Here is a 27,782-nt window from a genome sequence, read left to right as displayed (position 1 = left end):
CTAGAGTAAGTTTCCCAGTTGATGGTGGGGTAAATTAAATCCCCATAACCAGAGACTTTGGGAATATTTGGATTGACTCCAGTTTAGTCAAGTAGGCTTCATGCATGTCATGACCCATGGATGAGGATCTATAACTGGTTATGACCTGAATGGGGGTCTTACCTATAGTAACCTGAACCTGGAGTAACTCCATGGAGTTGTCCAGTCTAACTAGAAAGGAGGAGAATTTATCTCTAATATAGATAGAAACACCACCTCCTTTAGTTCTCACACGTTTTGCGGTCTGAAGGTGTGGAAGGCATTGTCGCCTTGCAAGGCCAGGGTACTCTCTGAGGCCTTGAACCAGGTTTCTGTGACTGCACAGATATATACATCATCCAGTGATACAAATGTTTCCAGTCTGTGCAGTTTTTTGGTTTCAAATGACATTTTGAGATGCTTACCTATAGAATATACCAAAATGGTTTTGTAAATTACAGTTTTCTTTCTGTAAAAGATGTGAGTTGATGGAACACTGTATCTGGTTCATTCTCATAATTTTAAAGTATTTATAATATTGCCCATGTGCCCTTTTATGGATTTACCTTTAAACACCAGTTTGCAGGGTTACACTGGTATGCTAAGGTCACCCAAATGCCCTTACTTTGAGATGATGCTGGCATTACCTCTGTTTACTTTTAGAGAATGGTGTGACACTGGGAGATTGGGCAATGTCTGGACAAAATGCTTCTGTGTGGCGTTGATGTCATTCTGTAATTCCATGCCAGCTTTATATATGTGCCAGCATTCATCACAGATACGTTAGAAACTACGTGCATTGTTTACATAAAAACATATCGATGCACAGCACTCGGTCTAGCTTCACAGTTATTTTTATTGCACTTCTTGTGTACTATTTCTGAGAATTGGCAACTGACAGCATGTAATAACTCTCATCACTTTGTAATGCAACATAACAGGAACACAAAATGGCTCATTTAAAGACAACTAAAGAAACTGTTGAGTGCAAATTCTATAGGTTTGCACTAGTCTGAAATTACTCATATTCCATTATTTATATCTTGGAAAATTTGTATAATACTGCAAAGTAAATTTTAAGGGTGTTCACTTTGTAGCAAAAGTACATTGCCCAATGAATTAAAGGATAACACAACTTTCCATGTGTCAACTTTCACTGAATGTTTCTTGCCAACATCAAGACATATGGTAATAACATTATAAATCAACTAAGCAACAAGTGCTTTGGAATAAAATTGATTCTGTTGTTCTCAGACATCTTTTTTACAGATATGCTGACATACTAAGTTTGCAGTACAATTTCAGAAAAGGGCCTTTTTTACACTATTTCTTCAGAATTAATACCACATAAAAAATCATTATCATGTGTATATCTTTAACTGCTTGAGGATTACATTCTTTTTGTCTCACCAGTCTTCAACAATACATTATCCTTCCATCCAATTATCTATCCATTTTATAAATCTCTTTTCTTGGGTGTAGTAGTGGTAGCAAAGCTGCACAGGGCAGGCCAGATTTGTGTATCACCAGGAACAATTCCAGTTGATCATTTTATATCCCAATGTGTTCTCAAGTAATCTGAGGAATGCAGTCACTGTAGTATACCCAAGTCTGCCCTGGGACCTTCTCTGAATGGGTCGTGCTGGCATACTTCCTAAGGGATATGTTTACATGTCGACATCACCTAAACTGGAGCTATCACCGAATCCCCACTGGCACTAATGTTCTCCAGGAAGGGCTGACACAAACAAATAACTGGTGTCATAGCCATGGACTAAATAGAAATCCATAATAGTGTCCTTTGGGAAGTCATTGACTCCTGCTAACTATCATATTAACAAAATACCTCTAAGATTTAACTCAACAGTCAAGGACTTGTGAACACACATAGACCATGATCTAGCCTTTAACCATCATGTTGTGCAACTTATAAACAAAGGTAAGTCATTGTTCCACAGTAAAAAAGGTATGGAATCTAATTCCAAGTAAGTCATTGTTCCACATTACTTAGTATTCATCAGACCTATCATTGAGTACAATGCCCCCTTTGGTATGTACCTAACCAGATACATCCAACAACTGGAATGTACACAGACGTTTCTCACTAAAATAATACATTGTGTAAATAACTTGTCTTTTGCAGACTGCCACAAGGCCCTATTCCTGTATTCTGTCTCCTACAGGCTGTTGACAGGAGATCTATGCCTGGAATACAAGGCATTGCCAGAATCCGCCCTGATGGATCTCCTACATATCTGCAAAACAAACATCACTAAAATTGCCCAATCTAACAACTTAAACCTTGCCTGTGATATAAATAGGACCTGTTGGAGAGACAGGTATGTATCCCGGAGATTACCCCTTCTCTGGAACAGACTCTCCATCCATGTGAACCAGAATTCCTACCTAATCCAATTCAAGTGTAATCTATACAATTGGATGAGGGACAGGAAATTCATCTGTGGTTTAGCACCTATGTCTCCAATGGACGCAGGCAGCTTGTAAATGGTTCATTTCCCAGGACCTTGCTTGTAAATGTTTCATCTCTCAAGTCCCTGCTTACACTTATCAAGGGTACCAGAACTAGTCAGAGATTTGGGATGCATGGTAAGGCATAAAAAGGCCCTTGTGGTCGTTAGCTTGGTAAACACTTGTGAACCTATGAATTGACTCCTCTCAACATGGAGATGCAGTACCTCTGTTCCAGTTTCACTCACACTGCCAAGCTCCATACACTATTATAGAGATGGAGCATGGCAACCCTGCAAAGGAAACTTATTTCCGTTGCTTGTATCAATGTTCTCATCTTTTAAATTAATGGTGACATCTTATTTGTGGGTGCTATTACTCTTGCCAGCCACATCATGATTAGCAGTGAATTACTCCTATCCATGCCATAGGTCATGCTCATTCGAGGACAAGAGGACAGCACTATTTGAAATTAGCAAAGACTGTGTGTTCATTATCCCCAGCCTAGATACTCTGTAAACATTGGCTGTACCTTGACATTACCTCCATGAAGATTATAAACAATAGGTCTCATTCTGGGATCATGAGCTAGTAATTTGTTATTTATTTATTTATTTATTTAATGTTTGTTTGTTAAAAGTATGCTGCTTCATAGACCCTTTTCATCCTTGGCTCGGGCCAATCAGGCAAATACAAAGTATAAAAATCATAACACATTATGAAAAAATACACTCATAGGCAAATAGTTTGAAGGTACAGATAAGATTAGATAAAACATGCTGTTCAAATGTAAAGTAAAAGTACAGAGTAGTATTAAAAATGGTAGTTCCAATGCACACATTTAGCTGCATAGAAATTTGCAACACATAAAAAAAAACAATAAAACATCGCAATATATGCAGAAACCAAAACTTGCACCTGGCAATGCAACTTAGCAGTAGCCAGTATACAGAGCATCGGTAGAAGAAAGAAAGGAAGAAAGAAAAGAAAAAGAAGAGAAGTAAAGATAAGAAAGAAAGAAAGAAAGACAGAAAGTCAGCCCACCTCTTCCACGTTTTATGTCAGTTTGCAGTCCTAGTGGATGTAACAGGATTATAATGTCCAATGATGCAAAATGGCTTCTTAACCAGTATCTCTGAACCAGATATATTTGTTCTTCTAGTAAATAAGAATGGAGAGACTTCTTGAAACGTCTAAGATTATTGATTTTGCTTGATTGCTTTAAGAAAAGACTTCCTTCAGGGAGGGGCTAGTTTGTAAAGTGTTCTTTTACAGGCAGCAAGTATAAATGGAGGCCTGAATAGTTGGAGAGTTAGAATTATAGGAAGCAGGATGGACATTTTACAATCAGTTTATCATGTGGAGGAGGACAGTATCTGGAAATTTGATTTTTGGCATGTTGGAAACAAGTGGTACTTTGTGATGAACCTCAGGCTACGATAGACAGTTCTTTTTCAAACCTGGGAAGTGGTAGATTTACATCTATGGTTCATCTGATTCAACAGTGTGATAAATCTTATAAGAAAGTCTTAGTTGAGCTAATGCACTGGGAATTTAGGTCTCAACATTTTTATTAAATTATCTCTGCACAGTGACATAAAGGAGATTGGACCCTGAATGATCGTTAATGTTAACACCCTAAGAAAATGTTAGCTTCTGCTGTTTTAAGTGTTGACTGTCAATTTATTTCTATGAAGCCATTTCTAGGTAAAATCAATCTGAAGTTTGTTTTGTAGGCCAGAACCATTCTTATTCCCTTTAAAGAGCACATATGTCATCAACACAGAGGACTCAGTCTTTTTTGAAAGAAGTCCCAACAAAGGTCATTTAGGAAAAGAGAAAAGAAGCCTTCCTTCTTATTTCTATGAAGCCATTTCTAGGTAAAATCAATCTGAAGTTTGTTTTGTAGGCCAGAACCATTCTTATTCCCTTTAAAGAGCACATATGTCATCAACACAGAGGACTCAGTCTTTTTTGAAAGAAGTCCCAACAAAGGTCATTTAGGAAAAGAGAAAAGAAGTGGACCAAGAACTAAGCCTTCTAGAACACCTTTATAAGGTACTCCTAAAAAATATAGGTGTTGCTAGGTCTAATGCATGTGAAAGTATGATTAGATTGTTTTTTAATATTTCAGGAGCTCATTAGAGAAACTTGCCTCACTTAGTTTATGAAGCAGAAGAGAATAATCAAGTCTATCAAAGGTTTTTGTAAGATATATATCTTACTGCATCTCGCAATAAATGTGATCAATAAGGGAGAAGAGTGTTGTAGTAGTGCTGTAACACAGCCAGAGACAGTGTTGCTTTTCACTGACAATGTGATAATTGGAGCTATAATCAAAAATTTGGTTGTAAATAATCTTTTCAAAAACCTTAATAAGATGCTAAAAGTTAGAAACTGAATGACAGTCATTAACTGAGGAAGGGGTGGAGACTTTTGGTAAGTAGTGCAGGGGGAGGTTGACTTCTTCAGTTATATAATGCTGGAAGTTATTACATTTCCCACCTATATGTCAATCTACAGCTATGCTATTGGAATTTTATGATCAAGCGGGCTTCCCCATAGCAAATTGTTTTAAGAGAAAGAGGGTGATCTATAGATTGTGGCCCATATGATTGTTTCTACAAGGAATAACAAAAAATTGTCAAAAAGGACTACTGGGTTAAAATATGCACCTTTTCCTGGGAGTGAAGTTTTCTGATAAGGGGCCTACTTTAAAAGATACAAGTACCAGAATATGAAAGATGGCTTCATCGAGACAACATCACAGAATCTTCCTATTGTCAAACTCCTGGAATTGTGAAAACTAACCCTAGGAAAAGAACTGCTTGGCTACCATGGTGAACTTTGCCCTTTCCCCACTGTAGTGTGATCTCGGAGTTGGTGTGTTTAGTTAGGGGGTGGGGGAGTGAAGCTCGCCACTTTGGAGGGTTTACTTGCATCCTTGTTTGTTTTCTTTTTCTGGTAGCCAAGTGGTTCTTTTCCTGGGGATAGGTTTCGGAATTCCAGGAGTTCGATGTTTTAAAGTTTTGCTGATGTCGTCTTGATGATTTCGTCTTCGCTGATGTGCTCTTTCGATACTTTGAAGTAGACCCCTGATAAATACCTGAGGACTAAGTGAAGCACATAATTTGGACTGGGCCACCTATAAAAAGCTTCAGGAGATACTATATGGGGGCATGGGGCTTTCCTCTCACAGTGCAAAGGATGAAGGGTGATGCCAGTCAAGCATACTGGAGCAAAATGGATTACAAAAGACTACTCTGTGGTAATGGAAAATGCATCATCAGGTATGCAATGTCATCTCACTGCTGGGAAGGGAGCCAAAGCTTCTGCAAAGGGTTGAAAAGTATAATTTAGATATAGTTAGTCTTAGCTCTTTAGCACTGCTTAAAAAACAAGAGTTCATAAGTAGGGCTGTGTGGGAATACTCATATGTTCCTACTGAATACTGTAAGGTTGTAGTTTATGCTAGCAACAAGACGATCACAGGAATGCAACTGTGAGATGCAGAAAGGAAAATTCTCTCTGTTGTTAGCAAATATGCATCTAGCAGATATTTGTACCATTCAGTGTCCTTATAAACCTCAGGAATGGTGCACAGTAGGGTACTACCTGCCAAATCTATAGTTTTATCGCCAGATTTGAATGTTCATTTGGGAAGTAATATAAATACCTGGATGGGGCATGACTGAGAGCAACTCGCTTAATCTGAACCAAATGATGAGCTATTTGCCAGTCTATAATGACCACCATATGCATACACAAGGCAGCTCATTAATGTTATTGCTAGACGAATAGGTTCATTATTGATGAAAATAAGGAATTATTTGAATATCATCAAGAAAACATTAAGCAAGGTGTTGCACGTTTCTCAGACAATTTAACTTGACTGACAAGATTACTTCAATTAAGGATGCAAGAAACTGGAACAAGCTTCTGGAGTAAATACAAGTAAGTAGTGCAAATAAATACAAATCAAACAGAAGAGCAGTTTAAAACAGTTATACAAAATAACACATAAACATATAAAAATACAGGCGGAAAATTTAAAGGCTCAGAAAACTCAATATCACAGAAGGAAGAAAATGAAAATTTATACTAGTATAGTAATGTGATCTTATGGTATAATGTTAAAAAAGAAAGTAATGAAATACAGATACAAGAAGAAAATATACTAGTATAGTAATGTGATCCTATGGTATAATGTTAGAAAAGAAAGTAATGAAATACAGATACAAGAAGAAGATATGCTAGTATAGTAATGTGATCCTATGGTATAATGTTAGAAAAGAAAGTAATGAAATACAGATACAAGAAGAAGATACTTGTGTGACTAGTGGTGAATGTAAAACAAGCCATAATTTCCAAAACAGTCATACAAATGTAAAATTCTAACAGATGATGATGTAACATGCAATAACTGTAAACAAGAAATAGAAATGCATTCCATAGAAAATGTCATGAGTGATATACGTATTACAGAGTTTGTAATAAAGGGTATGGGTAGATTTGACAGCAAAGAAAACTATCTGTATGGAGCAGTGAACTGGTTACCATTGGTCTATGTAAAATTGTATCATTACACTCTTAAAACTAAAAAGAATCTTGTATACATAACCTTTAATTACCTGATGAAACAAGGTTTATAAGAGGTAGCAAGAAGGATCTCTTTTTCCATTCCCCTCATTTTATCACCCATCCATTTCCACTTTCTACATATTGACCTAAGGAATAACCCATCCCTACAAAAATATCTTTGTTCTCATTCTTTAATTTTCAATCTGTCTTCTTTTTCTTTTCCAAACTTATCACATACATTCTGTATCTCTTCTAGCTATACTGCAAAAGGGTTTAAACACACGCCTTACTGAATAAATCAGCAGTAACAGCATCACATTTGCTACCTTTGCCCTTCTTCTTGTTCATATTCATCCAACCTTTCCACATGTCCAGCATCCCTTTTATCATATCCCTCAACACCTCCCAATTCCTTCTCCTTATTTTCTCCACAGTAGGATAAAGCTAAACTTCAAGATACTTATCCTTATGGCAAACCTACTTATTTTTGAACTCCTTTGCTACTGAGGACATCTTGGGATGGTTATCCAAACCTTATTTTCCAGCAGACTCCTTAAGGATCTTTAGTACTTGAGGTAGCATTCCCCAAACATCATCCAAAAATGGTGAGTGATCAATGAACATGTTTATAGTACTTCTTTTCCCCTTAGCTTCTCAACTGCATACCAGTCTATTTATCGTCTAAGATAATCTGTCCACAACTAAGAGAAAAATTCCTGATGATAAGGGTTCTGCTTTGTTCTTCTCCCTAAGCTCACCTTGGTCAAGACATTCTTGCTTACTTTAATTTGACAATTTAGTTCCTTATATAAATCCGTAATGCTCTGCATAGCCTATCCTGTCCCCAAATCCTGCTCTAACATTTTTAACATAAATTCCAAGTTTACTAAATCAAAAGCTTTCTGTAGAGCCATAAACACCACCACCACTTTCTTTATCATCTCTCTGTCACACCAGCCTTCAAAATGTAATAATAAAACCCAATGATTTGTGTATAACCTTTATATAATGATACATCTGACAGTATACCATCACCTTTAGTAAGAAGACATCAAGTCTAGCTACATATATTCTACTCATTATCACTATTATGTAATGAAATCAGTCTGTAATTAATCCAGCCTCCTTCCCACCTTTCCCCTTATATAGTATTGCCACCTCCTATTATCAGAAAGAAATTCACTATATAGTCTTACTTCATAGGTTTTGGCACTTCCAGGTCATCAAACAGGTTTAGGCACATAAGCAGCAAGACATTTCCCTGTGGTACATTTGGTTGGTGACACATGGCTGAAGTGACATTCAGTTGCAGAGAAATACGAGAAATATGGCTGTTGTAAATTTCCTGTGGACAGTTCCTGTGGACACACTGCCATGCCCACAGCTTTAATACCCAAGTGCATTGGGCAGAAGAAGTAATGCATGCTGTGCTCAGTGTACAGTGCATACTTATGTAACTACAACATGTAGAAGTGTGCTACAGAATGGAAGAAATCTTGCATGCTACTGTACTCACATTTATGCTCCAGTATGCATGTTAGATAATGTTCCCTAGACAGTGTGAAGGGGGCAGTGATAGGATAGGTTAGCAAAAAGAACAAAAAAATATATGAAAGAGAGAGACAAGGTATTTATTTTTACATAGGATTAATGAAGGAATTGGAAGGCAGATAGTTATATTTATTATGTAGTTAAGGGGAAAGTCATTTTGGTAACATTGCATGGCAAAGGTAGGGAGTCAACTTGCAGGAGGAGGTAAGCAGGGACTCTCATTTTAGGGGAAAGGTTAGCACAGCTGGTTGGGGCAGGGTGGGTTAGGATGATGGGGACAGAATTATTCCAATAGTAACTATGTTGTGTTTATTTTACAGATGGCAGAGGTCAAGGCATTAAAAGATCAGTGGGATCAGACTGTGGCACATGTGGAGGCATGATTTAAAGATGTGGAGATGCCATAGCAACTGGTCGCCGGGCACTCAATGGAGCTAGAGATAAGAGGTTATAGGAAGCTTATACCTGTAATGGAACAGAACAATGACAGAACCCCAATAAGATGAGAAGGATATCCGGGAGGCAGAATGCAGAGGCTGGCAGAATTATGGTGACTGGACCCAAACTGCCATCAGGTAATGCAGAATGTTGTGAGCAGATGGGGCAGACAGAAGTAGGGTTACCAGTATGTGATTTGTTGCAGGGTTCAGGTGAGTCAGAGGGGAATAGGTTGCAGGCGTTTTTGAGGTTTGATGAACAGGTACAAGAGGTGAAGATTCAGTTGGGGATAGCTGCTACTGATCCTGTCACAGGTCTAGGTAACCTTGCCTCAGTATGGCCTTTTGGGTTGTGCTTTCAAACAGGGAAGAAGCCAGGCACAGGGGGTTCCTACATGGAGCTCCCGGGAAGTGGTTTATAGCACAGACATTTTTGTCAGTCAGAATAGAGCATTTGTTACTCCATATATTTTACCATCTGGGAAGAGTAATGTTTGGAGGGGAAAATATGTCAATTTCTTTGAATTGATTGATGCCAACAGGGTACAAAGGTTAACAGAAGCTAAAGGCCCTGAAACCAAGAACTTGGTAGTGGCATTTGCATCCTTAGGCAAGAGGAGGACAGGTAAGTTCAAAGCATGAATCATACATCCTAACTGTACCGATTTTCGCAGAATGTCCATATTTTTGCCTCATATCTTTGGTCTGTTTTTTTTTCATTAAATTGGGATTTTCTGGCAATTTAGTGGCAAATCATTAAAGACTGAAGTTAGAAAATACTGACAGACATTTGAGTTTCAGACTTTATAGCCTTCCAAAAATTTGTGCTAGTGCAAAACCTGTTATTATATCAACTTTCTAAGTTTATAAGAGCAATATTTAAAAATTGTCCCTATTTTTGGGCCTTTGTCCCACTTTTATTTATTTATTTATTTTATTTTACATTTGTTGACCGGGCTAGTCTAGCTGGATACATTTCCATTTTCAGTAGAGGCCCGGGGAGAAAAGCTCCAATAGCAAAATTAGATAATCACTAGAACTATAAGATAAACATAGAAATCATTGTTGTACCATAGTAAATGAAAGAAGTTCAATAAAAATATATATGAAACAATAATAAAAATAGAGGAAAAGTTGGTATTTACACTAGTATAGAAAATCATAATGGTCATGTGATGAATTAATTTACTGTAATAAAATTGACATAACTTTAGTATACAATTATGGAGTAGATTTTACAGAAATTAGCAGGAAAGGGTCTGCCAATATATTCAATTGTGATCACCAGTTCAGTTTTCCTGAAGATTTTAAAGAAAATATATGAGTGAATTTAGTAAGGTGAAGAAATAAGTTAGTGTAAGCAAAGGTTAGTCAGGTTTACAGAATGGACATAACCAGCGAGTTTGAAGGTGTATTTTGAGTTTCTGTTTAAGGAGAGGTAGGGAAGAGAGTGATGTTAGTTCAACGGGAATAGGTTCCAGTCTTTTCCCACTGTGTTAGAAAAGAGGGAATTGCCAGCCTTGTTGTTAATTTTGGTTATGGTAGCTAGAAGCTTGTTAGAAGAACGTAGTGAATTTAGGTTTTTATAGGGAATTATGAGATTTGATAGTATAGGAGTACTGTTAGTTTGGTAAAATATCTTGTGGGCCATGGTAAGTTGGGATATTTTCAGAAGGTTTTGAAGTTCAAGCCAGCCTAGCTGCTTTAGATTTTGATAGTGGTGAGTTCGAAAGGGATTATCAGTGGCAAATCTGGCGATGCTGTTATAGGCATGCTCCAGTTTGACAAGGTTATTCTTTTTGAGGTTAGTGTATATGGGAGAAGCATATAGAAGAGTAGAAATTAAATGTGAGTGTGCAATTTTGGTTTTGGCTGTTGGAGTTAAGAAAGTTTTGATTCGATATAAGGAGCCTATTTTCCTGTTGACAGTTTTAATAGTATTATTTATGTGACTATCAAATGTAAGATTGTTATCAATAGTAATTCCTAATAGTTTGGTTGTAGAGTCGGGGTGAATGATAGTATGATTATTGGAAATAATAGGGAAATCTATTGGGGTGGACTTACTGGTGGGTGTAAAGACAAGGAGCTTGTTTTTTTTAGCATTGAGAAGGAGACAGCGTTTAGTGAACCATGTTTCAACTGTGTTGAATACATTCTGAGTGAGGGAATGTAGTGCAGATGGTGAGCTAGCTGAGCATATTAATGTTGAATCATCTGCATATTGAATGCAGGTGGCATGTGGGATTGCTACATGCAGGTCATTAATAAAAAGAGAAAAAAGAAGTGGGCCTAGAATACAGCCCTGAGGGACTCCCAGGGTGACAGGTAGAAGGGATGATAGATTATGTTCCCAAAGAACTGCTTGTTGCCTATTGGTTAGGTAGGACCTGAACCATTTACTAGCTAAAGAGTCAAGGGATAAGAATGTTGATAAGAAGGGTATGGTTGACCATGTCAAATGCTTTGGACAGATCAATAAAGAGTGCTGATGAGAGGATGTTGTTATTTCGATTTTTATTTATGACATCTGTAAAGGATAACAGGGCTGTTGTGGTACTATGTGATGGCCTAAAACCGTGCTGGCATTTAGCTATTATGTTATTTTGTGTTAGACGTTTTAAAAGTTGATGATGAATGCATTTTTCCATGAGTTTTGCTAATGGTGATGAGTGCTATTGGCCGGTAGTTGGAGTAGTCATTTGAGTTTCCACCTTTGTGAAGGGGAATGATATGGGAGATTTTCCAGATGTTTGGAACGTAACCTTCCTTAATGGTTCTGTTTATGAGGATGGATATAGGATAGGAAATTACTTTAGCTGCTTTTTGGAGGTATCCAGAAGGTAAATGGTCAGCAGAAGGGGTACAAGGCTTGAGTTTTTGGATGTATTTATAGATGAGAGTGGTAGATATTGGTTGCATAGAGAAAGCTGGTAGAGTACTGGGTAAGGAAGTGGTAAGGTTTGAGCTATCTTGGGTAAGTTGGCTAGCTAATGTTTGTATGGTATCTGTAAAGAAGCAATTAAAGGCACTGGCAGTTTGACGGGGGTGTCTGGGTCTGCCTGAAGTGGGGTAGGTGTATGGGAATGCCCAGGAGAAAGGAGTTTATTTACAGTAGACCAAAACTTTTGGGGGTTATTTTGGTGGTTGTCCTGAAGTTTACAATAGTAGTTTTTTTTTGTCTAAAAGTATTGCTTTTTTTTGTACTATTTCTCAGTTGTTTAAATAGTTGTTGATCAGATATAGTTTTGGTAGCTCTCCACTTTGCCCAGGTTTTATTTCTAAGTAAGATTTTTTGTTTGGTTTCTTTGGTAAGCCAGGGGGCTGGTTTGGCTTTCATTCTGATGGTTCGTTTGGGTGCATGCTTGTCAAGGATAGAAAGGAATTTAGAGTTTAGATAGTTGACAGCTTCTTCAAGTGGTAGAGATTTTAGAGGGTTCCAGTCAAAAGCGCTTAGTTCATTTTGGAATAATGTTGGGTTGAAGTGTTTGTTGGTACGTATGATTCTATTTATAGGGGGGTTAGAGACATCATTTTTATGCCTAAGGATATAGGTTAAAGTATGATCACTAACATCATCAGGTAGAGTTCCTACATTATAAGTTTGTTTTTGCTTATTTATAAGAATCCAGTCTAGGGTGCTCTCATTATTGTTTTGTTTATTGATTATTGTAGTAGAGGTGATAGTTTGACTGAATCCATGAAGGTTAATGTGGGAGGAGGGGTTATCAGCTTTAACAGTTTTCCAATCAGTATTAAAATCACCCAATATAATAGTTTCTTGGGGATTTGTCTAGATTACTTGCTCTAAGAGGTTGATAGGTGTGACATGGACCTGGGCCAACTAGATTCTAAGTTTCATCTATTACATAGCCGAGATGTTGTAGAAGGATGTGACTCAGGGTTTGCCCATGTTAGCATATCTTTTTATTATTCAAGAGGCCCAGAGATTATATGATAAAAATTGTTGGTTATGGCATGACAAACAACAAGCTGAAAGCTGCAGAAAATTCATTGTGGTGGGAGTTTAAACATGCTAACATCTGGCTTGCCACTGTGTTGGAAGGAATAGGTGGTCAGGGTAGTCCATACGTGAGTGATGCAGGGGAAGTGGCATGTACATGCTGGAATTTTAATGTTAGGAGGTGTTCTTGGCTGTCTTGTAGGTTTGATCATGATTTTGATCATCTGCAAAGGTACTCATGCAGGGATAAAGAATTAGTGCAAGGAAGGGGGAAGCATTCAAATGACCTCAATGCAGCAGAATGTTGGTAGACAACTATCATTAGGTCAGAGCAACCTTAGAGGAAGAGGTTATTTTTGTAAGGCAAGAGGTGTCCCATCCTTTTGAGAAATAGCCAGGAGGACTGCTTTCCCATTTACCTATTAAGGCAAACATTATTGCTGCATTATTCAGTGAATATTCTGCTTACTGTGAGGCAGAAGAATTGGTTTGGGGTTTTGCCAAGGTATTTTTTATTAAATCAGGAGTTGCAGTAATGATGTTGTGAGGCATAATTTGGAAACATTTAAAGGAAAGAAGTGTGTGGTCTAGGAACTGTTGGAGGTTAAGGCAGGAAGATTGTTAGGTCCCTTTGAAGTGCCACGTTTCCTTTTTTTACTTTGCCATTGGGTATTCCAAGCAAAAGCTTGGAGAGTTCAAATTAATTCAGCATCTATTGCATCCTGAAGGAGGTTCATTGAATGATTTTATTGACAGACCTAATGCTCAGGTGAAGATTGCTTCCACAGAAGATGTAGTATTCTTATTAGTGACTTCAGGGACCCTGGTTTGTGAATCTGGATATTGAAACAGAGTTTTGATTGTTGCCTATTAGAAAGAAGAACTAGCCCTTGTCAAATATGTGCTTACAGGCAAAGTATTACTTTGTGGAGGCCATGCCAATGTGATGTGCATTAGTATGTGCTACTTTTGAGAAGTTTAGCATAGCTTTGCAAGGAGTTTGGCAGTACTGAGTCACTAACCAAAAAACGGTTAATTATTTAAACAACTTTGTTTGACTGGTGAGGGGTGAGAAGAAGCAGAGGCAAGGATGTAGAAGTTTTAAGAGCTGTGTGATGAGTTGAGGGTTCCCTTGGATGATGGCAAATTGGAAGACCCATGTAAAATTTTAAGCTTCTCAGGTTTGGAAGTGAATGCTGAAGGGGATTATTTTGCTTGCTCCAGGAGAAACTGAATAAGTTGAGGGATAAGACTGAGATAGCCAGGAAGGCAAAGAAGGTCAGAATTAAAGAGGTAATGAAATTACTTGGACCCTTGAATTTTGCTTTCAGAGCAATAGGACCAGGCAGAACTTTCTGCAGGTCAGTATCCAACATGTTAAAAGGGAGAGACTCAGACACCACAGTGTTGGAATTATTTGAATGGTCAAAGAGGATCTGAGGTTATGAGTTGCATATTTGGCCAGATTTAATGGTATTATGTCCACCCAATGATGATTTGCGTTTGTTCACAGATACAGCTGGTGGTCTAGGTATGGCAACAAATGTTGTTGGGGATGAGGTTTGTTATGAATTGCCCTGTTAAGTGGCCACAGGAGAAAAGGAAAGATGTGGCATTTTTTGCAACTGATCCCCATTTGGTAGCACTAATGGTTTGGCAGGAAAAGTCTCTAAACAAAAAAGTGTTTTTTTCATTTGTACTATAAGGCTGTGTTTCAAGTCTTGATTTGGAAATTGTCCATGTCCAAATTGACACCAATGGTATTGAAGAACTAGATTATGCAGAGTTTGTCAATTAATTTTAGTTTTGCAGCTAAGCATGTTCCAGGATGGTTGAATGTGATAGCTAAGATTCCTTCTCACTTTCAGTTTCACAGGTTTCAAGTGCTAATACCAGATGCAGAAGATCAGCCAGTGGGGATACCTGAAGATGTTTGGCACACAAGCAAGCTGCAGCCCAGTTGGTTTAACAGTCTTGATCACAGTCTACATGGCATGTGTATGGCTCAGTAATTGCTTGTTTTTCTTTGTTTCTGGAACTACTGCCAAGTTGGGACATGTTGTTATCAATTGTTTTGTTGTTTAATTGTTTGGCCCATAGTTGGAAGTTGGGTAAGGAAGCATGGTCAGTAGCAGTTCATCTGGCTTCTCTCAATAGGGAGGTCGGTAGGTTTAATGGGCCTTACTAAGGCATGGGTGATAGGTATTAGGTTGAAAGGTTGGGAGAGAGTGAATGGTTTGATTGAGGACAGTGGGTTTCCATTAAATAAACAGTTGTCCAGGATATTGTTGAAATGTTTGTATGTTTATTCATCACGTTATTAAGTGTATATTATATTGGCAACTTTATCAGTATTCATGTATGCAGGAGCTTTTAGGGTATATTACTTATACTGGAAAGGATTTGTGTATTACTGATTTAGCAGCTGTATTATAGATCAGTTGGATAAAGGTAGACCAAAAAGGGCAAGGGCAACAGGTGGTTTTGTGTACCTGTATTCAGAACTACTCTAATGTCCAGCTTTGGGGGCTAAGCAATTGAGAGGATTTCTGGGTTATGATGTTAATTCTGTGGTCTTTTAGTCTTTGGAGGGTAGATTCATAACTGCCCAGTTTGTATGAGTCTTAAGGAAAACCTTGGAGAGTCAAGGTATTTTGATGGCTAGATTTTAACATGCTGTTATGAAATAGGATGTGTGTCCAATTTAACAAAGGAGGGCAGATGAGCTGAGTTGATATAAAGGGTAGGGAAATAGTCGTTGAGAGCTTTTTTATCATATGTAAAATTATATTTAATTTAGTTTTCTTTTGTTAGGGTAATTTATTTTTTTAGATGTTGGCAAGATTATCATTCTAGGTCATTATTTTGTATTTTGAATGGAAAAGCGAGCCTTGGTCAGACCTGAAGGAAGTATTTTGGGACTTGATTCTGGTATGTGAAGTAAACTTTGGTGTAATTTCAGAGAAATTTGGTGTCAACAGCTGCTGGCAGAATGCTTGAGCTACATGCAGCTTTAGACATTCATTTTATTCTTATTCATTTAGGTGGTAATGATCTTGGGTAGGTGACAAAGCAGAGGCTGTTGACTTAGTTTGTAAAGAATTTGATCATTTTGAAAATAGGTACCCTCAGTCATAAATAGTTTGGTCAGAAATTATACCTAGATTGGTATGGAAACAAGCTGGTAATTTTAAATGGATAACTAATAAAAGCAAAGGAGTGCTGACCAGGAGGTATGAATTCCAAGTAAAACTACTGGAAATAGTTCAAATGAAAATGTATAAGGTAAAAACATGTTTAGTAAACTGAGACTTAATAAAAAAACACTCTTGCTAAGCACTTTAATCCAAAACAATGGACTTCATCAGAGTATGAGTGCAGTAAAGACCAAAGAGCCTTATAAATTTGAACAAAACAGACAAATCCAAACACCGTTAACATTGGAAAATTGATTCAGAATTAATTAACTAACCATAAACAGTCAAATAAAAATCAATATATAACATCAAAAAATCTTAAAAAACCTGTAATACAAATATTAAAACCAGTGGCAGCTGGTGACTTCAAATCAAAGGGGGGCTGTAGAAGACAGCTGAATTGGTGGAGTCAATGGGAAGGGGCATGGCCAACCAGAACGGGGTATGACTATGCTAAAAACCACAAAATCTGGGACTTTAAATACGCTGCCCTGGGTGCCAAACCATCATTATGAGAGTACAATCAAGACAAAATGAATTGTAAAAGAAAAAATATTTCAATGCATTGGCTACATGACAGCTTGCTTAATATCTAGATGGAAACAAAAAGTTTGTGAGGCTTGAAAAAATAAATTACTTTTTCAATACAATACTGGAATGGCAGTCAAAATCAAATATAAAAAAGCAGCACTGATCTCAAACCACATCTCCTTGCACTGCAGTTCTAATTATAATATATATTCAGCTTTATAAAAGTAACTCCAAGTGGCTGAAAATCCAAAGAAAACGCAGCTCCGATGTTAACAGTTCAGTATTTTAATAACATAAATCCTCACAAAGCACGTAGAACACGTAAATACACCATGTAGATCCACAGACAGTATAGGTTAAGCGCTTTCATCTGCTGACACAGATTTCAGCAGATGAAAGCGCTTAACCTATACTGTCTGTGGATCTACATGGTGTATTTACGTGTTTTACGTGCTTTGTGAGGATTTATGTTATTAAAATACTGAACTGTTAACATCAGAGCTGCGTTTTCTTTGGATTTTCAGCCACTTGGAGTTATTTTTGGGTTCGTGGTTGTGTTCTTCCATACTCTGGTAGCTTTATAAAAGTACCAAATAACATGCTGAAAGTACAATGTCTGTGATACCCCCACTTGTAAAAATGTTTCTTATCCAAAAAACATCTGCTGCCTGACAACTATCTACTTGTTTCATGGGGCAAACATGATCAAAGTAAAAAATGAACAGCAAACAAGAAACAAGTTCAAGATAATTTGCTTAAAGGATTACTGCACAGGTTATGGATAGGTCTACTTTAATTAAACGGAAGCGGAATCCATCGAATACGAATCCGTTGACACATAAACAGCAAAATGCAGAAACGTCGAACGCACTAAATAGCGAAATTGGAAATGTCGAATTGTCATAGTTGGCCCGTCTGTGGTATAGCTCCGTAAGGTAAGTATGCGATAGTTACGGACCTTAGGGTTAGGGTGCGGGTTAAGGTAAGTGCATAGATTTAAGCAATGTACGTAAGGTTTAGTGTAGGGTTTTGTTAAGTGTATGTGTGTGGAATATTTACTTTGTGTGGGTATAGTTCTGTAGGGAAAGTGTGCAGTAGTTACGGACTTTAAGGTTAGGGAGGGGTTAAGGGTAGTACATAGATAGTTGTGTATGTGGGGTTTAGTGTAGGGTTACAAGTGGGGTATTGGTGCTTTAATTTAGGGTTAGTAGTAGGGTTTTGGTTAGTGTATGTATGTGTTTTTTGTTGTTGTGTTTGCATAGGTAGTATGTTACAGGCAATGGCATAGGCTGACTATTGCGGTTTTGATGTTTAAATTTCACGGTTTTGCGTGTTCAATGTTATTGCGTTTCACTGTTTATGTGTCGATGGATTCGTATTCTATGGATTCCGCTTTCGTTTAATTAAAGTAGACTTGTTATGGACCACGCATGATAGATTAGCATTCTGTTTAGTTTACAGTTAAAGTGTACAAAGATGACTGCAAGTCTCCAACAAATGTAATGAGATTTTGAAAATCCTGTAATCCTGTCCTTTATTACAAATACTGTCATATGCATTTCAATACCTAAGGCTTATATGCTATCTAGTTATGACAATATTCTCTGCATGGGAACAGCAAAAAGGCTTTCAGTGTTGGTAATTCTTTAACAGTATGCTTATTAAAGCTTACTTGCATCTTAAAGTCTCAGACAAGCTTACCTGATGGTCATTAAACAACAGGCACTGCAACAACATGCATTTTCTCAATAAGAAGAAGCATAAATCAACAGTATAAAAATATGACAGAAAACCAGAACATTCTGCAAAATCAAGTACAGATAAAAAGCCACTGTAGTACTTGTGTCTACTTTGGATGGGGGGATACTCTGCACACTTACACTGCATAACTGGTGCTTGCCTTGCTTGGACACATCCAGAGTCACTACATGGGGGAGTGGGGTGCAACACTTATGTCACAATTTGAAATGTCTCTGGCTGATGTTGATGGCCCCCCCTGACACATTTGTCATACCTCTCAGCCTCAGAGCAAGAAATCTGGATAAAGCCATAAACAGAAGTGGGACAAAGGTCCAAAAATAAGGACAATGTTTTAATATTGCTCTTATAAACTTAGAAAAATAATAGAATAGTAGGCCTTGCATTAGTATGAATTTTCTGAAGGGTATGAAATCTGAAACTCAAATGTCTGTCATTATTTTCTAACTTCAATCTTTAATGATTTGTCAGTAATTTGCCAGAAAAACACAATTGATAGCTACACAATACAGCTGGGAACCTGTCAAAGAAGGGGTACTTTCTTAAATATTAGTACTGTTAACTTGATCAGCTGACAAAATAAGAGAATCTACATGCATTTCTGAAATTAAAAGTAATCTATAACTCTGATCATTACAATTATTTTTTAATTGTAAACCCTCAATGTTTTCTTCCATATTTGCCATTTTGCAGAAGGATTATTAGGGGGCGAGCAACATTTTGAGCCAAAATCGGGGAAAGTTGAGAGATTTGGATATATCTAATTCTATAAAGTGATTTATTTACACATGCCTCTCAACCTCTTAATGCAAGAAATCTAGACAAGGCCAAAAATATTGGGAGAACATAAAAACAATACTAAAAATTGCTCTTGTATAAATTAAACAATTGACAGAATAACAGGTCTTGTTTAGCATGCATTTTTCTGAAGAGAATGATGTTTGAAACTCAATGTCTGCCATTATTTATTGACTTCATTCCTAAATGATTTGCCAGAAAACCACACATTTTATGAGGAACAAACCAAAAATAAGAAGCAAGCATCTATTCATTCTGCAAAAATCTGGACAGTTAAGAGGTATAGTTCAGCCAGGGCTGTCTGAGTTTGCTGCCCTTCCACCCTCACAAAATCATGGTCAAATGGGGTCTCCCCCCTGCAGCTATTCCAATGTCCCATTACTTAGCTATTTCACATCATTTACCATAAACACTGTAATGTGCATACTGCTTTACTTCTATGATGATTTGGATTTCATTTAAAAGTCTTATTTTACATTTTACAGCACAAACAATAATAGACATCTGCTAAACAAAGCAATGCAGTCTCACAATGAAAATAGACTTAGCATTAAAATGTCTCTGCCCTTGAAACTCAAATTCATTGAAACAGCATTGAAACCCACACTCAAAGAAAATACATCTGGCCAGTGGCAGATAAAAATTAACTTTGGGCTGTTTTCAAATCATAGGCCCCTTGAGCAGGAACATACATGTGTTCTTTGATACACCTTCCTGATTGTATTAAATTGTATTCCTTGTATAATACAGTACAGTACAGTTGGTACACAGCATTTTAAATTTATTGTTTTGAACATGTTTTTCAGTAAACAATGAAACAAAATGTATGCACTAATAATGACAAAACTGCCCAGTTCAGATTATTTCCATCAAAAAAGTGTACTCAAACTTCTACAATCCACCAGTATCAGTAAATATGCACACTCTCTGAGAAGTAAAAGTCATCTAAATAATTCCACATTAAAGAGATCTGTAACTAATGAAGAGGTTGCTGCTGCAGACAACTTTATATCTCATTGTTTCATCTACAAATAAAGTGACTGTTGCCCTTGAGGAATAAATTGCCTATGTTACATTAAACAAATAAGCTAGTAATATTGCAATAAGGAATGGATGGCACACTGATAACAGGTTCATCATTATTAGGTATCTTTGCCAAAGAGGACAATCTCTGGACTGCAGCATCCATCCCCTTTAAAAGTACAACACAGTACAGTATCATGAATGCATCTCTATACTGTGGAAGTAGAACCCACAGTCTTCTGCATCAAAAGCAAGTACACTACCTGTTGTGCTATTAACAATGCAAGCAGACTCGGCATAAGCAGCACTAAACTGCTCTTCAAGATCTCAGCTCCTTGTAAAATCCACTCGACACTCAACTGTATCTCTCACCTTTGAAGCGCAAAAAAACAGGAAAAAGCCAAAATTTATTGGGGGTGACAAAAGCCCAAAAACTAGGGACAGATTTTAAACAAGACTTGAACCCAGGATCCTGCGCACTACAGTCAGAGCAACATACCACTATATCAAATCAGCTGTTTCTTGAAAGACAGGTTTCTGAGACTTGAATGGCTATCATTTAGTGAATTCAGTTTTCACCATAGCTGTCAACATCTTAGTACAAACCACCTAGATAACGCTAATAATGGGGGAATACAGCTCCCAAACATATTCAGGGAATTCAGTTCTCACCATAGATCTCTCAATCTCTTAGCACAATAAACCTGGACAAAGCCAATAATGGGGAATACAGCCCCAAAAATAGGAACAAATTTCAAATATTGATCTTACAAACAGAAAATTGCTAGAATAAAAGGTGTTGTTTTACCATGTACTTTCTGAAGAAGATGAAGTCTAAAATTCAAATGCTTGTCATTATTTAGTGAATTCTAAATCCAGAGAACCACAAATTTCAGAAGAACTAAAATATGAAGCAAAAAGTTCACAAGTGGTGTTGGGTAGGGAATCCAAGCTCTTGCTAGCTGCTCCCAATGTACAGGGTTTGAGTCTAGCCACCAAGTATGCTTACTGAGTTCACACACACACACACACACACACACACACACACACACACACACACACACACACACACACACACACACACACACACACACACACACACACACACACACACACACTCCAGTCTGTATAGCTCTTAGGTTCATAGGGTCATAAGAGTGTACTAGGCAAATGGTCCTGGGTCTTTTACAAGCCTACCCCTTAGGATTACCCAGGCATCATTCCACCCGACCTTAGTTCCCAGTGCCTCTGTCGAGTAAAGCCACTGGAGTGATCCCTGGGGTGAATTTTCTATTTCCCATCCACTCATCAAGATTTCTCTTGAAGAGGGCCAGTGAGGTGTGCTGCTTCACATGTATAGGAAGTCTATTCAATAGCATGGGCAGTCTCTGGGTTATAAACCTGTCCCTCCAGCATCTTCTGTTGATTGTGGTAATGAGGCTGAGTTCTCTGGAGCATGTGGTGTGGAGAGATTGGGATTTCTTTAGCTCTAGCATCTCTAACAGAACTGGGTCAGACATGGCTTTGTAAGTCAAGCAGAGATCGCCTCTAAGTAGGCAATATGAGACAAAGATTAGTTGGAGTTTTTTTATCTGTCCATATAGGACAAATGTTTAAGGCCTAGGATTCTCTTCGTGAGGTACATTTGTGGCATCTCCAGTTGTTGCAGGTGCTTAGTGAGGTACATGCCAAATGGGGCATTGTACTCAATGACTGACCTAATGAGGGAAGAGTAGAGGGAGACAATGACCTCTTTCTTCCTGGATGCAAAACCCTTAGTAATGAGATGTGCCACATAGAAGGACTTTCTGACCACAATGGCAATGTGGTGGTCAAAAGAGAGGTTGCTGTCAACCTGTGTTCCCTGATCTCTTCTAATGCCTTCTGTGTTCAGTGGACTACCATTGATTTGGTAATTCATGGGAACCGGGTTTTTCCCAAAAGGGATGACAACATTTTTTTGTTTTCATTTTTTTCCTTGTTTCCTTGTTTTCCTTATCATCCTGGAAAAAAAGGCTCTAATATTTCACAGTATTCCTCCCACATCTTGATATTCACATCAGCTACAGTTGGAATACCTACAATTGCCATTTTGCTCTTTATTTATTTCTCTTCCAAGATGTCTGCAAAAGTTGGAATTAATATAATAACAGAAATCTTTGATTGTTCTAAAACCTTATGACTAAAAAGCAGGTGTTATAGCCTGGATAAAAAAAATAAATCCTGTTTAATGGCTCAAAATCTTTAATAAAAATTCATAATCAATCCACAGCAAGTAGTGGTAGAGCAACAGCAACCTGTTTTCAGCTAAGAAATATGTTTTACTAGGTATACAAAACATGATTAATCTGGTTTAAGAAGATCATCAGTAAATTTTCTTCTAGAATACAGGGGCCATCTAGAATGCATCAAACTCAAAAATGTATTACTTGTAGCAAAAACAAAGAATCATCACAGGGATTCACAATACATAAACTGTATCGCTAAAATATAGAACAGTTTACCTAACATAAAGCACATTTTCCTCCCAGAACAAATCAAGATACAATTTAAAAAAAAAAAAGTTCCATCAACTGGCATGCAATTAATTCCTCTATTTCACTTTAGTCATGACAGTTTCTACACCCCAGCTTCACTGCACTTACTATAACTTATTCAGCTAAATACTAGTTTATGTAATTTTCTTTTCTTCACATCTTCCTTTCTATACAGTAAGTCACCTAATTTCAACCACCTTAACTTACTGCTTGTACTATACGCTTCACAATTTCTTTTCCCTGTACTCATATTTTCTAAACAAATGATAAACATTCTGTTAAATAGATAATCCTGTCTTTATAACATTTTTTGAGTTAAAATGATTTGCATTTGTTTTTTTTTTTTATTTTCTTTCTTCATTTGTTTTTTTCTTTTCTTTTCTTCTTGTACAGCTGGGGGACTGCAATTCTGCAGTCCAATAGCATGGGCCACCCTTGCTTAAAACACTGAAATCATATTATAGCCGAGCAGACTTCACTTTTAAAATACTATGAATCAAAATATGTTCATTCAAAAATGGCCTCTGTGTTGCATTCAAACACAACTGCCATACCATTTCTTTATGTTCCAACTGGGTCTTCCAACATCCACCCTTCAGTGAAATATCAACCCAGTCAATGACACCAAATTTGTTACTAATTACTCCATTCAATAGACAACTTAAAGAATGTTTGCAAAGGGTGTTGTTAGTGTCTTGTAAAAATGCTTGCAGTCACAACAAATAGCAATGTACAACATGCCTTTTGTATAACAATTATCCCGAACTGTTGACCTCAAATCTCTTCCTTTATATTTTATAGGGAAATTATCACCTTCCAAAATGTATTTACAGTAATGGCACACCCCACATTTCCATGTGCCAGGTACCTTAGAACTACAAGTTAGTACATTACCACAGCTTTCAAGAATATTTTTTATGTTAAAACCTCTTTTATATATAAATGAGGGTGAGTTTCTCTCAAATTCTTCTAATCTTGGTTCCATTTTAAAAATATTACAATTATTACTAATATTTTTACTTCTTTGGAATTTGAGCTGTACCTCAAAACCATAGCCCTACAGAATTGTTACTCAATTCATTCAGGTTATTCCTAGTTGCTAGTTTTGTCATCTTCTGGTCTTCCCAAAATACTCATAAACTTATCATTCCTTCATAGTATAACATCCTTTTTACCTTTATTAATCATCTGGGTGGGATAACACCTATCAATAAACATACAATATATAGTTTGTCAACTTCTCTTTCAAAAAGTAAATAATTTGAAATCATTCTGGACAATCTAACAATTTGTCCTCTAACTAAATTGTTTTACTTTGTTGTAGAATGACAACTATTATAATGTAGACATGAATTAGAGAATGCAGATTTTCTAAAAATGTTGGAATCAATTTTTGTAAATCCTAACATCTAAGTAATCGATAACATTCTCTTTGTAATTACTAGTAAATTTTAGTTTCATTAATATAGTTAAAGAATAGTTCAAAACCACCCTTATTATCTGTTCAAAATGCACATCATCTAAAAAATGAAAGTATCTAATCCAATGGTTTGAGAATGGAGTGTGTAAAACATAAGAAGTTTCATGCTTTCACATCACTATATTTGCAAAAATGTGGACAGAAGCTGCCTCCATAGCTACACCTGCTAGTTGTTTGAAGCATTTACCTTTAAAATATAAAACAAATATTGGTTAACACCAACACCATTAAGTCATCCAACAAGTTAAGTCTATTCAAATCCAAAATTCACAGGTGGTAAGCACTTCCCTGGACCATTGTAATCCCTGTCTGTGAGGGATACTGCCAAATAAATCTACTATATTAGTGGTAGCAAAAATAAAATCATTGTGCTAACGATCAGAGGTGATACTTCTCAAAAAACTCCAAAAATCCTTGCTGATGTGAGGATGATGGCCAAAAAAATGTTTCAGAAACCTATCTAAAAAGAAAAGTATAGGGTAAAAATGTGATCCCTGTGCTGTTACTATTGGTGTCAAAGGGGATCTGGGGAATCCTGATGGACCTTGAAGATCACAAAAAATAGATGGCACCCTGGGATTCTTAATAAAAAGAAAACTATATTCATCTCTTGTGGTGTTACCTTGCATTAAAGCATCATACAAGTATACATCAATCTTCTTATAAACTATATGCATCCCATTAATAGATGCCACACAATATTTTGAATCCTTATAAAGTAAATTTAACATTTTCCCTGAGTATATTGTGCCATCCATTCAAACAGTTCCCCTTCCTTATCAAGCTTCATTATTCTCAAAAATTTAACCTGAGAAAGATCTTTTAATAGTTGAGACTCAGTTTTATTCAAATTGTAGTATCTATTAGGGTTGTTCATAAGTTTGCATAATTAATTCTCAAATATTGACAAAAACATTAATAACCAGTTGTAAAGGGAGATTTAAATGTACTCAGAGTGCAGATTGTGTCTCCAAAAGAATCAAACATTCTTTATGTTGACTATCGAATGGTGTAATTAAATACAAATTTGGTATCATTGACATGGTGGATGTTTCACTGAGGGGTGAGTTATGGGAGACCCATTTGTAACATAAAGAACTGGTATGGCAGTTGCATTTGAAAGCAACATAGAGGCCAGGTTTGAATGAACATATTTCAATTCCTAGTATTCTAAAAATGAAGGCTTCTCAACTGTAATACGGTTTCAATGTTCTAATATTTTTATTACAATTTTTTAAGATGTATTTATTGTTATATATTGCTTTTTATTTGACTAACTATGATTAATTAATTAATTAGTTTATCAATTTGTCAATTTATTAACCTTGTTAATAGTGTTTGGATTTGATTGGTTTGTTTACATTTATAAAGTTCTTTGAGCTTTACTGCACCCATGCTCTGATTAAGTCTGTTGGTTTGGATAAAGACACTTAGCAAGAGTGTTTCATATTAACTTGTGGTTTGATAAACAAGGTTTTTGCATTATGTGTTTTCATTTGAACAATCTCCAGTAGTTTTATTTGGAATTTGTACCTCTTGGTCAGCACTCCTTTGATTTTATTAATATTTAGTTCATTTTCTAAACATTGTTTTTTTTGGGGGGGGGATTTTAAATGGATGGAAAGAGCTAGATGATTTGTGAATCAAAACTGACAAGAGTTGCAGTTATGTTGGATCCGCAGTTATTTGATCATAGAGATTCTGATAATAGTGATGTGAGTTTGTACAGAACTGATGATGCCCATTTAAATTAAGTGGGTTTAGATTTACTTAATGTTCATTTTGGTTTATTTTTTAATTACTTATTTCAAGGTTTATAGCTGAGACCGAAGATAATTCTGTTCATGGCTGGCTGGTGGGCAGAGTAAAAAGGTTTTTTTGGGTCAGGAACACCTCTTCTGTTCTTCCCTTTCATCTGTCATACTAATATTACATATTTTGGAGTGAGAAGTGGTACACTTCTCCAAGAATAGGATCTGTTAAAGTTAAATTGATTGATCTGTTTAATACTGCTTGTAGTAGTTGTTTGGTTGGTGAGCTTTACCCATGCTGCCAAGGAGTTGTTCATATTGCTGAGTTAATTGCATTATTACTGACGTTAAGTCTGAATGGTCATTGGTTGTGCAATTTCCAAGTGTTTGTGAAAACAATGAACTGGTTGCAGTAGTATAATTGGTGTCTTCTTTTAGTTGTGTAGGGGTTATGGATAAAGAACAGTTAAATAAAAGTGTGAAATATTATCCTGCGTGTGAATCTACACCTCGATAAAGACTATAATGCCTGAACATGTTGATGAATGCCATTAGAACATCTAGATGAATGCCATTAGAACATCTAGTAAAATGATTAGAAAACATGCATATTTAAAGGAGTACAAAAGGTATGAATTACCTTAAGTCCTGAGTTATGCAAATGTATAGTATCTGTCAGCATAAATGTCCTCTTTATGGTTTAAAAGTAACTTTGCATTTTAAGCATTCAGTTTTCATTTTAGTTCCCTGGTTTACATAAATGTTTTTATAAAATTAAAAATTAAGGCCACAATGAAAATGGTTTACAAAGAAAATGTGTATACTGTGACATGACTAACAATGGAGTGTTAAAAATCATAATAACAAGTTCTATTTTTATCAAAAGGGAAACATGTAATTGTCAGAAAAAGCCTTATAATGTAATTTTCTAATGAAATTAACCAATGCATGGAATAATGAATGCAAACATCAGTCTTAAAGTCATAAGCAAAACTAGCCAGCACATTCCCAGCATAATATCTGCTTCAGAGGTACCCATACTCAAATACTTGAAGTGGACATGCCATTATAGCCTGTGGGTGTGTGGGAAAGAGGGGTGTGGAGAAAAAATTATGTTTCAGGTTCAGTTGCTGAGACATAGTTAGGCTCTGGCAAGGGGAATATATTTTCTGAATGTGGCATAGAGATGGAGAATAGAGGAAAGAGTGATAGAAGAACTCAATATTTTAGGTCAAAATTTGATTGCAGCATTAGATTAAAAGAGAAGGTAGTTAGAATGATGATTGGGTATAAGGAAGAAATGATCAGTAGTTCTCCCTAAAAGATTATTCAGGTTTCTTCACTCTCAGAGGTGTTAGGGTTTGGGAGTAACAGGATGATAATACTGAAAGTTGCATTTTGTAATTGAGCTGTGAAACACATTTGTGTGTACTTCTCTTTGTGAATGTTAATTGACAAATGGTTAGTCTTCCTTATTTCAGTGAAGAATCAACATAAGGTAATAACAGCCACTGTGTCAGTAAATGTTCTTGTTCTAATGTGCTTGTTAATAAGTCTAAAACACTGGTTCCAGCATTGTTTAATTATGCAGTGATATTCCAATTACAACAGAATTGGTATTTAGACTGTGCGGTTTAAATATTCATTCTAATTCAGTTAGCCTGAGTTGAGAAATACTATTAAAAAG

The sequence above is a fragment of the Protopterus annectens genome, chromosome 10.part0 (assembly GCF_019279795.1).
Source record: "Protopterus annectens isolate FY-2018-M chromosome 10.part0, PAN1.0, whole genome shotgun sequence".
NCBI classification, from domain to species: domain Eukaryota; kingdom Metazoa; phylum Chordata; order Ceratodontiformes; family Protopteridae; genus Protopterus; species Protopterus annectens.
Note: the sequence above shows the minus strand (reverse complement) of the source record.